The 15,840-nt window shown below is 44.3% G+C and overlaps 1 protein-coding gene across 4 annotated transcripts in view; it reads right to left on the reverse strand.

Moving 5' to 3' along the window:
- Nucleotides 1-15,840, reverse strand: part of garem2 (GRB2 associated regulator of MAPK1 subtype 2) — a 322,420-nt gene that overhangs the window by 142,307 nt on the left and 164,273 nt on the right. Inside the window, exon 1 of one of the 4 annotated variants that reach the window (XM_087976896.1) lies at nt 7,742-7,904. The exons of the other annotated variants lie outside the window; for them this stretch is intronic. The gene's annotated coding sequence lies outside the window, so the exon portion shown is untranslated. Of the gene's footprint in view, nt 1-7,741; nt 7,905-15,840 lie in introns of those variants that run through there. 4 annotated transcript variants of the gene reach the window in all.

Raw genomic sequence — 15,840 nt, forward strand, 5'->3', positions numbered from 1 at the left:
GACAAGTTAGGTGAGTGGGCAGATGCAGTTTAATGTGGATAAATGTATGGTTATCCACTTTGGTGGCAAGAACAGGAAAGCAGATTACTACCTCAATGGAATCAATTTAGGTAAAGGGGCAGTACAGAGAGATCTGGGTGTTCTTGTACACCAGTCAATGAAGGCAAGCATGCAGGTACAGCAGGTAGTGAAGAAGGCTAATATAATAGCATTCTGGATCAGTGGTGCTGGAAGAGCACAGCAATTCAGGCAGCATCCGAGGACAGGCAAAATCGACGTTTCGGGCAAAAGCCCTTCATCAGGAATAAAGGCAGAGAGCCTGAAGCATGGAGAGATAAGCTAGAGGAGGGTGGGGGTGGGAGAGAGTGGCATAGAGTACAATAGGTCAGTGGGGAAGGAGATGAAGGTGATAGGTCAGGGAGGAGAGGGTGGAGTGGATAGGTGGAAAAGGAGCTGGGCAGGTCGGACAAGTCCGGACAGGTCAGGGGATCGAGTTTCTGGAGGTTAGAAGCTAGGATGAGGTGGGGGAAGGGGAAATGAGGAAACTGTTAAAATCCACATTGATGCCCTGGGGTTGAAGTGTTCCAAGGCGGAAGATGAGGCGTTCTTCCTCCAGGCGGTGAGGGAGCGGCGGTGGAGGAGGCCCAGCACCTCCATATCCTCGGCAGAGTGGGAGGGGGAGTTGAAATGTTGAGCCACTGGGCGATGTGGTTGATTGGTGCGAGTGTCTCGGAGATGTTCCCTAAAGCGCTCTGCTAGGAGGCGTCCAGTCTCCCCAATGTAGAGGAGACCGCATCGGGAGCAACGGATACAATAGATGATATTAGTGGATGTGCAGGTAAAACTTTGATGGATGTGGAAAGCTCCTTTGGGGCCTTGGATGGAGGTGAGGGAGGAGGTGTGGGCGCAGGTTTTACAGTTCCTGCGGTGGCAGAGGAAAGTGCCAGGATGGGAGGGTGGGTCGTAGGGGGGCGTGGACCTGACCAGGTAGTCACGGAGGGAACGGTCTTTGCGGAAGGCGGAGAGGGGTGGGGAGGGAAATATATCCCTGGTGGTGGGGTCTGTTTGGAGGTGGCGGAAATGTCGGCGGATGATTTGGTTTATGCGAAGGTTGGTAGGGTGGAAGGTGAGCACCAGGGGCGTTCTGTCCTTGTTGCGGTTGGAGGGGTTGGGTCTGAGGGCGGAGGTGCGGGATGTGGATGAGATGCGTTGGAGGGCATCTTTAACCACGTGGGAAGGGAAATTGCGGTCTCTAAAGAAGGAGGCCATCTGGTGTGTTCTATGGTGGAACCGCTCCTCCTGGGAGCAGATACGGCGGAGGCGGAGGAATTGTATCTATTGTATCCGTTGCTCCCGATGCGGTCTCCTCTACATTGGGGAGACTGGACGCCTCCTAGCAGAGCGCTTTAGGGAACATCTCCGAGACACCCGCACCAATCAACCACATCGCCCAGTGGCTCAACATTTCAACTCCCCCTCCCACTCTGCCGAGGATATGGAGGTGCTGGGCCTCCTCCACCGCCGCTCCCTCACCACCAGACGCCTGGAGGAAGAACGCCTCATCTTCCGCCTTGGAACACTTCAACCCCAGGGCATCAATGTGGATTTTAACAGTTTCCTCATTTCCCCTTCCCCCACCTCATCCTAGCTTCTAACCTCCAGAAACTCGATCCCCTGACCTGTCCGGACTTGTCCGACCTGCCCAGCTCCTTTTCCACCTATCCACTCCACCCTCTCCTCCCTGACCTATCACCTTCATCTCCTTTCCCACTGACCTATTGTACTCTATGCCACTCTCTCCCACCCCCACCCTCCTCTAGCTTATCTCTCCATGCTTCAGGCTCTCTGCCTTTATTCCTGATGAAGGGCTTTTGCCCGAAACGTCGATTTTGCCTGTCCTCGGATGCTGCCTGAATTGCTGTGCTCTTCCAGCACCACTGATCCAGAATCTGGTTTCCAGCATCTGCAGTCATTGTTTCTACCTAATATAATAGCATGCTGGCCTTCATAACAGGAGGAATTCAGTATAGAAGCAAAGAGGTGCTTCTGCAGCTGTACAGGGCCCTGGTGAGACCACACCTGGAGTACTGCGTGCAGTTCTTGTCTCCAAATTTGAGGAAAGACATTCTGGCTATTGAGGCAGTGCAGCGTAGGTTCACAAGGTCAATTCCTGGAATGGCGGGATTACCTTATACTGAAAGACTGAAGCAACTGGGCTTGTATACCATTGAGTTTAAAAGACTGAGAGGGGATCTGATTGAGACATATAAGATTATGAAAAGATTGGACACTCTGGCAGCAGGAAACATGTTTCCGCTGATGGGTGAGTGCCAAACCAGAGGACACAGCTTAAATATACGGGGTAGACCATTTAGGACAGAGATGAGGAGAAACTTCTTCACCCAGAGAGTGGTGGCTGTGTGGAATGCTCTGCCCCAGAGGGCAGTGGAGGCCCAGTCTCTGGATTCATTTAAGAAAGAGTTGGATAGAGCTCTCAAAAATAGTGGAATCAAGGGTTATGGAGATAAGGCAGGAAGAGGATACTGATTAGGAATGATCAGCCATGATTATATTGAATGGCGGTACAGGCTCGAAGGGCTGAATGGCCTACTCCTGCACCTATTGTCTATTGTCTATTGTCTGTGGTAAATCAGAGACAAAAATAAAACTTGTTGGAAAAACGCAGCAAGTCTGGCACCATCTGTGGAGAGAAATCAGAGTTAACATTTCAGTTCAAGTGACTCTTCCTCAGAACTCAGCAATTTCTATTTATGTCTTTGCATTCTATAGCTCTGCCAATGAAGGAGAGTATTCCATATGCCTTCTTTACAACCTTATCTACTTGTACTGGTATCTTTAGGGACCCGTGCACTTGTACACCAAGATCTCTTGCTTCATCTACCCCTCTCAGTATATTCCCATTTATTGTGTATTCCCTTTTATTATTTGATCTCCTTAAATGCATTATCCCACACTTATCAGAGTGGAACTCCATTTGTCACTTTCCTACCCACTCCACCAACCCACCTATATCATGTTGGAGCTTACAGCTATCCTCTACATTATCCACTACACAAGCACTTTTTGTGCGGTCTGCAAATTTCCTAATTATGTCCCCTCGTGTTCAAGTCTACATCGTCACTGTATGGTCCAGTTTATAGTCCAACAGGTTTATTTGAAATCACAAGCTTTCGGAGCACTACTCCTTCGTCAGATGAAGTGGAGAGAAACACACAGGCACAGAATTTATAGACGAAAACATATGCCCTTCCCTCCTTTTCACCTGAAAGAGCAGTGCTCCGAAAGCTTGTGATTTCAAATAAACCTGTTGAACTACAACCTGGTGTCTGTGACTCCTGTCTTTGTCCACCCCAGTCCAGTACAGGAACCTCCACATGTTAAAACAACAGCAGCAGTCCCAACACCAAGCCTTGCAGAACACTACTTGGAATTGCTTTCCACCTGCAAGGACAGCTAATGACCATTTCTGTTACTAAGCCAACTTTGTATCCCATAGTGTTTCACTTTTTGACCAGTTTGCCATGTGGGACCTTATCAAATGCCTTACTAAAATTCATGTAGACAACATCCACTACATTGCTCTCATCGATCCTGCTTGTCACTTCTTCACAGAAGTCAAGTAAGTTTGACCTTTCCTTAACTCACCATGAAGGGCTTTTGCCCGAAATGTCGATTTTGCTGCTCGTCGGATGCTGCTTGAATTGCTGTGCTCTTCCAGCACCACTGATCCAGAATCTGGTTTCCAGCATCTGCAGTCATTGTTTTTACCATACTGACTATCCCTGACTAGCCCATTCATTTCTAAGTGATAGTTTATCCAATTTCTCAGGATTGATTCTGACCAACTTTTTGTCATTTATATAAATGATTTGGATGCGAGCATAAGAGGTACAGTTAGTAAGTTTGCAGATGACACCAAAATTGGAGGTGTAGTGGACAGCGAGGAAGGTTACCTCAGACTATACCAGGATCTGGACCAAATGGGCCAATGGGCTGAGAAGTGGCAGATGGAGCTTAATTCAGATAAATGCGAGGTGCTGCATTTTGGGAAAGCAAATCTTAGCAGGACTTAAACACTTAATGGTTAGGTCCTAGGGAGTGTTGCTGAACAAAAAGACCTTCGAGTGCAGGTTCATAGCTCCTTGAAAGTAGAGTCACAGGTAGATAGGGTAGCGAAGGCAATTGGTAAGCTTTCCTTTATTGGTCAGAGTATTGAGTACAGGAGTTGGTAGGTCATGTTGCGGCTATATAGGACATTGGTTAGGCCATGTTGGAATATTGCATGAAGTTCTGGTCTCCTTCCTATCGGAAAGATGTTGTGAAACTTGAAAGGGTTCAGAAAAGATTTACAAGGATGTTGCCAGGGTTGGAGGATTTGAGCTATAGGGAGAGGCTGAACAGGCTGGGGCTGTTTTCCCTGGAGTGTCGGAGGCTGAGGGGTGACCTTATAGAGTTTTATGAAATCATGAGTGGCATGGATAGGATAAATAGACAAAGTCTTTTCCCTGGGGTGGGTGGGGTGAGGGTCCAGAATTGGAGGGCATAGGTTTAGGATGAGAGGGGAAAGATATAAAAGGGACCTACAGGGCAACTTTTTAACACAGAGGGTGGTACATGTGTGGAATGAGCTGCCAGAGGATGTGGTGGAGGCTGGTACCTTCCAGTTGTTTACCACTTCAACATATGACTGTATTCCCGGCTGTTTTAGGCTTGCTGCAGTGCTCCAGCAAAGTTTAGCACAAGTTAGAAGAAGAGCATCTCATTTCTGCTCAGGGAACTTGAAGTCTTCAGGACTCAACATCAAGTTCAATAATCTGAGAATCTAACACCTTCTTATCTGTCGTTTACACACTTCAGGCCCTGTCATAACATGGACAGCTTTAAGCACAGCCTGTCCTTTTTCACCTACTTATGGCCCTGTTATCAGCTTATCTTTCTCCTGACCATGCGATTATTCATCACTTTGTCTCCCTAACTGTTGGTTTTTTTCTCTCTCTCTCTGGATTTGATCTCTGTCTATCCACTCAATCCTTCCCCATTCCACCTACACCACTCTAATGACACACCCCACCCCACCACCTGTATTCAGCAATATATACCACCTTTTCCTAGCTACTATCAGCTCTAAAGAAAGGTCATCAGAGTAGAAACATTAACTCTGTTTCTCTCTGCAGATGCTGCCAAATCTGCTGAGTTTTCCAGCAATTTCTGTTTTCGTTTCTAATTTTCAGCATCCATAATTCTTTGTTTTATTTTATAGAAGGGAACACAATTTTGTACAGGATAAGAAATGGGTTCCCATTGATTTGGAGATACAACAGAACTTGTTAACTGTTAATTTTAGTTCGCTGAAAACATAGACCAGGCTGATCAACTTGATAGGTCAGACCTTTCAGTTGTTGTGGTATGTTCGCCAAGCTGTGAACATGGCTTGCACATGTTTTGCCTCCTTTCTGGGTGACATCTGCAGTGCGATGGAGCCTCCTGTGAAGCTCTGCTGTACTGTGTTGGTTGGAATTTATTTGGTTTTGTTCCCACTGCTTCCAGTTGCCCATTCCAGTTGTCCGTTGCAGTGGTCGCTATATTGGGTGTAAGTCAATGTGTTTATTGATGGAGTCCGTGGATGAGTGCCAAACTTCTCGGAATTTTCTGGCAGTTCTGTTTGGCTTGTCCTATTATTGTTAAGTTGTCCATTGTCTGTGTGCATAGATACTAAGGATGGCTGGTCGTAGCGTTCAGTAGCTAGTTGAGTGCATGAATATAGATCATTAGTTGTCTGCCGTTTGTCCTATATAGTGTTTTGTGCAGTCTCCGTATGGAATCTTGTACACGTTTGTCCTGCACATAATAGGTATTAGGTCTTTTGTTCTGTAGAGTTGTTGTCTGAACATGGCAGTCGGTTAATGTGCTGTTATAAATCTGAGTGGTCGGAGGAATCTGGCTGTTTTCGAGACATTTTTTATATAAGGTAGAGTGGTTAGTGTGTTGGGTTGTGGTATGTCCTCATTGTGTTGTTTGTCTGCCAGGCATCTGCGGATGAAGTTATAGGATATCTGTTCTTGACAAAGACTGTGTAAAGGTGTACTACTTCTTCTCTTTGTAGGTTGGAGTGCTGTTGGGTGTTGTAGCCCTTTTGAACAGGGTCCTAATGCAGCTTCTCTTGTGTGTGTTTGGGTGGTTGCTGTTATAATTCAGGATCTGGTCTGTGTGTATGGCTTTTCTCTACACTTTTGTTGTGCATTACCCCTTCTGTGTTCTTTCTACTATCACATTCAGGAACGGGAGTTGGTTGTTAATTTCCTCCTTTCTTGTAAATTTGATTCCTGTGGGCATGGTTGTTGATAATCCAGTGTATACTCTCGTTCTCTGTTCTTTTAATTATTACAAAAGTGTTGTACGTGTATCTGATCTGGGTTGGATTTGTGGGAGGGCTGTTTGTTTTGGTCTTTGCATCACTACTTCTGCTATGAGCCCAGAGACGGGTGAGCCCATAGGTATCCCATTGATTTTTTCAGATATTTGATTGCTAAATATGAAGTGTGCCATCAAGCGCAGGTCCAGTAGTTTGAGTATGCAGTCCTTGTTGATTGGCTCTGTTCTGTTTGTCCAGGAGGTTGGCTTATTGCCTCTTTCACTAAGGTTATGTCAATTGAGGCAAACAGCACCTTTGCTATGGGGAATGCAAGAAGGTTTGGCATCTCTTGAGCTCTTCCTCAATGAAAAAGGTGGTTAAATTCCTTTTGCCTGCAAACAATAGTGTGTTAATATAAGTAGCTCCTAGCATGCACAAATGAATCATATTGTCAGCCTGACTGATAATCAGAAATTGACTTGCAGTATGATTCTTAGCGTAGTCAGGATTAATTTGTAAACTCTGTTGCATGAGACTGTCTGATTTGATTAGCTTGCTATAACTAACCTCTTTTAGGGTTGGGACCTAGTCTAAAGAAGAGAGGCTATTACCTTAAACAAGATATAATTTATGACATGATAGCAACTAAATACAAATTATCCTGATATGGTAGACATGGTAGCAGAGACTAGGTAAAAACAATGACTGCAGATGCTGGAAACCAGATTTTGGATTAGTAGTGCTGGAAGAGCACAGCAGTTCAGGCAGCATCCGAGGAGCAGCAAAATTGATGTTTCGGGCAAAAGCCCTTCATCAGGAATAAAGGCAGAGAGCCTGAAGCATGGAGAGATAAGCTAGAGGAGGGTGGGGGTGAGGAGAAAGTAGCATGCAGTACAATAGGTGAGTGGGGGAGGGGATGAAGGTGATAGGTCAGGGAGGAGGGTGGAGTGGATAGGTGGAAAAGAAGATAGGCAGGTAGGACAGGTCGTGGGGACAGTGCTGAGCTGGAAGTTTGGTAGCAGAGACAATGAGGAAGAGCTGAATGGTAGGTCTCACCACTTCAATGGAAGAGTAACAGAGTTAAAATCAAGTGATTAACCAACAATCCGCTTTAAACGCCAATTCAATTTTAAATTGGACCTTCTACCAGGTGGTTCTGTAACAATTGCATCATGTGAGAGTCTCAGCAATCTATGTAAATCAGAATTGTGATTTGACCAGACCCCAATATAATTTTGAGCGCTCATTCAGGGAGATGTCTGAAAATGATAAAATTGTTGGGCCATGGCAAACACGACTGCCTTTCCAAACTCTACAAGATTAATGTGGGCAGTTTTCTCCTCCATATACTCAGCATCTGACCCATACCTTCCAGTTAGACCATCCACCTCCGTAACCACTTGTGAGGAGGTCAGCTTCCTGATTTTGCATCAGTCTGGAATGTGCATTTTGCAGCTGGATTTCCATTTTGAATTGTATAGTCTGCCAAAGGAAACTTAATTAACTCATGTCCTTAAAACATTGCAGACAAGATGAATGCTTCCAGCATTATCTACTTTTAATTCAGATGTCCAAAATTTGCAGTATTTTGCTTTGACATTATGCAGATATGCATCTTGGGAAACAATAACCTGCAATATATACAAAGATTTTAAGGTAATGAAATGTACAAAGTACTTCACAGGAGTATTAAAAAATAAAATTTGACAAGAGAAGGGGATTGCAAAGCTTAGGACCAAGTTAGCTGTTGCCGTGGCCCCCAGTGGTGGAAAGATTATGAGTAGAACTGCTCAAACAACCTGAAGTGGAAGAATATAGGTATGTCCAAATATTGCGGTACTGAAGGTACTGAGAAAGTAAGGAGTTAGCTGCAGCAAATACTGGAGCTAAACAGATTTTAATTGCAGGAGCAACTCCTCACAGATTCTTCCATTTATGGGGGCCGCGGGAAATGATTTTTCTCTGGTTGATGTCCTCCATGACTGATTTTCCGGGTTTTTTGTCAGATATTGGTGCATATTCAACTGCTGCCCTGTGTATTTTGAACAGTACCTGGATTCAAACTAATTTGCACAGGCTTTAAGGAATTGTGCATGCACCCCGAACCGGACCTGAACAAGGGATGAGAGTTGATTAAGTTTTCTCCATTGAGGAAATGACTCTTTTGATGCAGTGATAGTGTGCCTGTCTCTGAGCAAGGAGGCGTAGGCTCAAGTCTCACTTGTATAGATTGATTAGAAAATATCTACTCTACTGAGAAAAATGGAAAATGTATTCAATTTATAAACATTTTCTGCTGCCAATTAAGTATATCTGCAAAAGAATGAAAGAGCAAGATGATTTATTTTTTCATCTTTCTTCCTTTTCCAACCTTGACAAAAATACTTTGTCCAAGAACCAGTCCATTTTCAATAGCTCTGTATTGCAATGTTCAGGTATCTTATATAAAATGTATATTCTAAACGTGTGTGTAACCAATATTAAGCACAACACCGTTTCTTGGCACGGTGTCTTTGTGGTTAGCACTACTGCCTCACAGCGGCAAGGACCTGGGTTCGATTCCTGCCTTGGACAACTGTCTGTTTGCACATTCGCCCTGTGTCTTTGTGGGTTTCCTCCTACAGTCCAAAGATGTGTACGTTAAGTGGATTGGCTGTGGGAAATTGCCCATAGTGTTCAGGGATTAGGTGCATTAGTCAGGGGTAAATATAGAGAGTATAGGGTACAGGGAATGGATCTGGGTGGGTTATTCTTCAGAAGGTCGGTGTGGACTGGTTGAGCTGAGCAGCCTGTTTCCACAATGTGAGGATTCTTTGGCACTGTTTAACATTGAAAACCAGCTCTCTTGTTAGTTCATTATTAACATTAAAATAGAGATGAAACCTGGACTTTACAAAACTTGCTCCTTGGTGTAGTGTCACGTGCTTGCCAGAATATGGAATGCTAGGTAAAAACAATGACTGCAGATGCTGGAAACCAGATTCTGGATTAGTGGTGCAGGAAGAGCACAGCAGTTCAGGCAGCATCCAAAGAGCTTCGAAATCGACGTTTCGGGCAAAAGCCCTTCATCAGTAATAGCTGATGTCAAGTGCACTGTATTTTTCTTGCAGAGTGTAACATGAAAAAAATGTGACGTCAGTACAATATTGACAATACCTGTGTGACAAATCATTTCATGAAAACATAAGAGCCATGTAAGTCCTTTTGATTTCTTGGAATTTAAGAATTCAAATTAATTTGAATTCAAGTTATCAGACTTAGTAATATGTTGCTGCATCTTATTTTAGTGTCATATTTTCTTCTCCTGATTTTATTTTTCAAATTTTAAATGTTATTTTAACCTCTGCCAATTATCCTGAGCCATGAGACTGATAAAATGGCTGTGAATCGGTCAACGATCGAGAAATAAACTCGCTGGTAGCAAAATCTCTTGATACTGAGAACAAGAGAGTTGAAAGTGTTCATAAAATTACTTTGCGGTTCGGGCAACAACACCTATATAATGAAACACCCAACTACGTGTATTTCTATCTTTTCGAGTAATAGCTTTTTCCAAATTATAATTTTGCATTTATCAGTCTTTTGTAAATGCCACTCAACTAAGAGACTGTCAAAGTGTTATGTCGACGCAATCAGCCGCACAACGCACAATGTTAGTTTACTTTTCCATCGATGTTCAGAAACTGAACGTGTTTTTAATCTCATCATCTCATGGACCCCCTTTCTTTCCCCCTGAGCACTCCCTGGGTATTATATTGCCATGGAAACCAAAAACTCGAAAAGAAAGATTCGAACCATTCAATTCTTCTGCGTCTTCTCACACATCCCCTGTGTCCGCATGCCCACACGGAGACCAATCAGAATACAGAACCAGGCTGCAGGCTTGTTGTTGAAACTTTAGGTAGAAAAGGATTTAATGCTGTCCATGAGAGTGACTCACCGCACACTGACTGTCCGCGGTTTCCATTCGCTCTGCTGCTGCTGGAGTGATTGTCCTTATGTTAATATTTTCATTCACCGTGGTTTCCCTCTCATTTGTAATTCTTGGATCACAAAGGCCTCTGGTGTAATGGACTATTTAATCTAAACTCAGGTTGCATTCTTGTCTTGTTGACAATTCAGCAACAAATTAGACAACATTTAGCAACCAGCACTGTTTGTAACACCTCGACTGTGTCAGTTACTGATTTATTATTGGCACATTGTATTTTTCTCAAGTCCTGCCCACTCTGCTCTAGTTTTGGAGATTTGCATAGCAATTTCACAGAGAGATTAAACTAAATTCTGCAATTTTCATGAGCAATCACAGAATTTGGAACACGGCACAAAAACGTCCTTTTGTGTAGCAAAGTGATCAAAACGCTTCTCAAGTTTTATTTAAGTTGCATTTGTTATGGCAAGGTCTCAGCAAAAAATCTTACCAAAAAAATTAAAATGTCCAAATTTATTATAAAATCTGACATTAAAATTCCCAGAATTTTTTTTCAATCTCACTCCATCAATGTCCAGCAGCGAACAAGTTCAACCACGAATGAAATTATTCCACTGTCCTTCTAAGAGGAGCTCGGCTTTTTTTCCAGTTCCCATAACAACCCGTTGTCTTGCTGAAGAAGCTGCGACTTCATTTAATATCAATTTTGAAATCCAATACCAGTAGCAGTAGCCCAGAAAATACATTTTAAAGGTCGAATAGTAAATTTGTATTTACTTATTAAAATTACAGTTGTTTTGTCTCTGAGCAATTTTCTGCAGAACAGGGTCTCAAACAATTGGATACCATCAATTCAGTTTTGGCATTGGCATTCAGGTCTACTATTACGTTTTGGGGACATTTTCTATCTTCTTCCTCATAATTATTTCAGCTTTTGAATATTAAATAGCTCTCTTGGGTAAGCTCCAACTCTCCCACATCTTTTTGGAATATATCTGTCCTTTCTTTGAGATAGAGATAAGATTGCCAAAGCCAGATCAGATTTTGCTAAGTGCCTTTGTTACTGGAGTTATGTACTTATCCACAAACATTGGTTTCAAAGCAGCAGAGTAAATTTTGAGTTAAAAAAATTAAAATAGAGAGCATTTGTTTTACAGTAGATGAACAAAGGTATATGATTATAAAATATAGTTGTATCTTTACACTTAATCTCCTGTTGGATTGTCAAAACAATTGTGAATTTAGCAGCAACCAGTAAAATTGACTCTAAAACTTGACTAGGAAGGTTAATGTGCAAGAATTAACATTAAATTAAATGAAAGGAAAATACTGCAGATGTTGGAAATCTGTAATACAAACAGGTAGTGATGGAGAAACTCAGTACGTCTGGCAGCATTAACCTCGAGAGAAACTGATTTAACATTCCAAATCATTTCGGATTCCACTGATGGTGCCAGACCTGATAGTTTCTCCAGTGCTTTCTGTTTTTATTTTACATTAATTTATGATGGCTTCAGATTTTGATGTTTTAAAGTTGGGTGGAATTTTTAATGAGGAAATCAAAACAAATATTGAAGGCAAAGTTAAAAACCAAATTAAAATGCAATTGCCATTTGCTTGTTACAATATGTAACTATAATTTATGTCCAGCAATAAAACAGAGCCAGTAAAAGAGAATGGTTTCACCAACCGCATCAGTAAAAGAAACAAATTGCAAATTACTATGTCAGTCAGTTAAAAATTTAACTTCTGAGCAGTAAGAGGAGCATCGTAGTATTTATTTTGTTGAGATATTGTTCAACGATATTTGACTATTTGTGCTCCTTATAAGTTAGGCTAATGGATGGACAGTGGTTTTCTTGATAGCGAGGAGAGAAGAAGTAAATGGGCAAGTGTTACACCTTCTGTGAATGCATGGGAAGGTGCGTGAGGTGTGGGCAGGTCTTGAGAATGGAGGAGGAGTAGACCAGGGTGTCCCTGAGGGAACAGTCCCTGGTCACAATGTAGTCTCGTCTACACTGGGAAGATGAAATACAAACTGGGTTACTGGTTTGCAGAACACCTGCATTCTGACCATAAGAATGACCCTTTAGCTTCCAGTTGCATGTCATTTCAACAGACCACTATGTTTTTCTGGCCACATCAGTCTCAGGACTGCTGCAGTGCAGGAGGAACAGTGTTTCCTGTGGATTTCAGGACTTATCGATCTCAATGATTTTAGGGCCTGAGCACCTTCCTCCATCCTCACATCCCAGGCTATGCCATTACATTGGCTGGTTTCAACACAGGAGAAAGTGAGGTCTGCAGATGCTGGAGATCAGAACTGGAAATGTGTTGCTGGAAAAGTGCAGCAGGTCAGGCAGCATCCAGGGAACAGGAGAATCGACGTTTCGGGCATAAGCCCTTCTTCAGGAATTCTCCTGTTCCCTGGATGCTGCCTGACCTGCTGCGCTTTTCCAGCAACACATTTCCAGCGCTGGCTTCAACACAGCCAGGTAAAAACAATGACTGCAGATGCTGGAAACCAGATTCTGGATCAGTGGTGCAGGAAGAGCACAGCAGTTCAGGCAGCATCCAAGGAGCTTCGAAATCAACGTTTCGGGCAAAAGCCCTTCATCAGGAATAAAGGCAGTGAGCCTGGAGCGTGGAGAGATAAGCTAGAGGAGGGTGGGGGTGGGGAGAACGTAGCATAGAGTACAATGGGTGAGTGGGGGAGGGGATGAAGATGATAGGTCAGAGAGGAGAGGGTGGAGTGGATAGGTGGAAAAGGAGATAGGCAGATAGGACAATTCCGGACAAGTCATGGGGACAGTGCTGAGCTGGAAGTTTAGAACTAGGGTGAGGTGGGGGAAGGGGAAATGAGGAAACTGTTGAAGTCCACATTGATGCCCTGGGGTTGAAGTGTTCCAAGGCAGAAGATGAGGCGTTCTTCCTCCAGGCATCTGGTGGTGAGGGAGCAGTGGTGAAGGAGGCCCAGGACCTCCATGTCCTCGGCAGAGTAGGAGGGGGAGTTGAAATGTTGGGCCACGGGGCCATGACTTTGTCCTACCTGCCTATCTCCTTTTCCACCTATCCACTCCACTCTCTCCTCCCTGACCAATCACCTTCATCCCCTCCCCCACTCACCCATTGTACTCTATGCTACTTTCTCCCCAACCCCACCCTCCTCTAGCTTATCTCACCACGCTTCAGGCTCACTGCCTTTATTCCTGATGAAGGGCTTTTGCCCGAAACGTCGATTTCAAAGCTCCTTGGATGCTGCCTCAACTGCTGTGCTCTTCCAGCACCACTAGTCCAGCATTCAACACAGCCAATCCATTTTCACCCATTAATGGTCCCTATGGGGACTCGATAGTTCGGGGCACAGATAGGCGGTTCTTGGGGGCGAGAGAGACTCACGTTTGGTATGTTGCCTCCCAGGTGCAAGGGTACGTGACGTCTCTGATCGTGTTTTCCGGGTCCTTAAGGGGGAGGGGGAGCAGCCCGAAGTCGTGGTCCACATTGGCACCAATGACATAGGTAGGAGGAGGGCTGAGGATGTTAGGCAGGCTTTCAGGGAGCTAGGTTGGAAGCTCAGAGTTAGAACAAACAGAGTTGTTGTCTCTGGTTTGTTACCGGTGCCAGGTGATAGAGAGTCGAGGAATAGGGAGAGAGAACAGTTAAATGCGTGGCTACAGGGATGGTGCAGGAGGGAGGGATTCCGGTATCTGGATAACTGGGGTTCTTTCTGGGGAAGGTGGGACCTCTATAAACAGGATGGCCTACACCTGAACCTGAGGGGCACCAGTATCCTTGGGGTGAGGTTTGCTAGTGCTCTTGGGGGGGAGGGGGGGGGTTTAAACTAACTCTGCAGGGGCATGGGAACCTAGACTGTAGCTTTAGGGTGCAGGACTTGGAATGTAGGGAGGTTAGGAACATGGCATCAATCTCAAAGGAGGGTGCATGTAAACAGGAAAGCGGCTTGAAGTGTGTATACTTCAATGCAAGAAGTATACAAAATAAGGTAGGTGAACTTGCAGCGTGGGTTGGTACCTGGGACTTCGATATTGTGGCTATTACGGAGACATGGGTAGAACAGGGACAGGATTGGCTGTTGCAGGTTCCAGGGTTTAAATGTTTTAGTAGGGTCAGAGGTGGGGGTAAAAGAGGGGGAGGTATGGCATTGCTTGTCAAAGATAGTATTACAGCGGTGGAAAGGACGATGGATGAAGACTCGCCATCTGAGGTAGTTTGGGCTGAGGTTAGGAATAGGAAAGATGAGGTCACCCTGTTAGGAGTTTTCTACAGGCCTCCTAATAGTCCTAGAGACGTAGAAGAAAGGATTGCGAGGATGATTCAGGAGAAGAGTGAAAGTAATAGGGTGGTTGTTATGGGGGACTTTAACTTTCCAGATATTGACTGGGAAAGATATAGCTCGAGTTCGTTAGATAGGTTGGTGTTTGTCCAATGTGTGCAGGAGGGTTTCCTGACAAAATATGTAGACAGGCCAACAAGAGGTGAGGCCATACTGGATTTGGTTCTGGGTAACGAACCAGGCCAGGTGTTAGAATTGGAGGTAGGTGAGCACTTTGGGGACAGTGACCACAATTCTGTGACTTTTACTCTAGTGATGGAGAGGGCAAGAGTTATAGCTGGGGGCAGGGAAATTATGATGCGGTGAGGCACGACCTAGGATGCGTGGCTTGGAAAAGTAGGCTTCAAGGCATGGGCACAATTGATATGTGGAGCTTGTTCAAGGAGCAACTATTGAGTGTCCTTGATAAGTATGTACCTGTCAGGCAGGGAGGAAAGGGTCGTTAGAGGGAGCTGTGGTTTAATAAGGAATTGGAATCCCTTGTTAAATGGAAGAGGGTGGCCTATGTAAAGATGAGGCGTGAAGGTTCAATTGGGGCGATTGAGAGTTATAAGGTAGCCAGTAAAGATCTGAAGAGAGAGCTAAGAGCAGCAAGGAGGGGACATGAAAAGTCCTTAGTTGGTAGGATTAGGGAAAACCCAAAGGCTTTCTATAGGTATGTCAGGAATAAAAGAATGACTAGGGTAGGAATAGGTCCAGTCAAGGATAGTAGTGGGAAGTTGCGTGTGGAGGCTGAAGAGATTGGGGAGACACTGAATGAATACTTTTCGTCAGTATTCACTCAGGAACAGGACATTGTTGCCGATGTGAATACTGAGTCACAATTAATTAGAATGGACGACTTTGAGGTATGTAGGGAAGAGGTGTTGGAAATTCTGGAAAGGGTGAAAATAGATAAGTCCCTTGGGCCTGATGGCATTTATCCTAGGATTCTCTGGGAAGCAAGGGAGGAGATTGCAGAGCCATTGGCCTTGATTTTTATGTCCTCCTTGTCTACAGGAATAGTGCCAGGAGACTGGAGGATAGCAAATGTGGTTCCCTTGTTCACGAAGGAGAGTAGGGATAACCCTAGTAACTATAGGCCGGTGAGTCTCACTTCTGTTGTGGGCAAAGTCTCAGAGAGAATTGTAAGGGATAGGATTTATGAACATCTGGATAGGAATAATGTGATCAAGGATAGTC

Source organism: Chiloscyllium plagiosum, unplaced genomic scaffold (genome assembly GCF_037043375.1).
Source record: "Chiloscyllium plagiosum isolate Xiang-an unplaced genomic scaffold, Cpla_swu_hap1 HiC_scaffold_3, whole genome shotgun sequence".
Taxonomy (NCBI): domain Eukaryota; kingdom Metazoa; phylum Chordata; class Chondrichthyes; order Orectolobiformes; family Hemiscylliidae; genus Chiloscyllium; species Chiloscyllium plagiosum.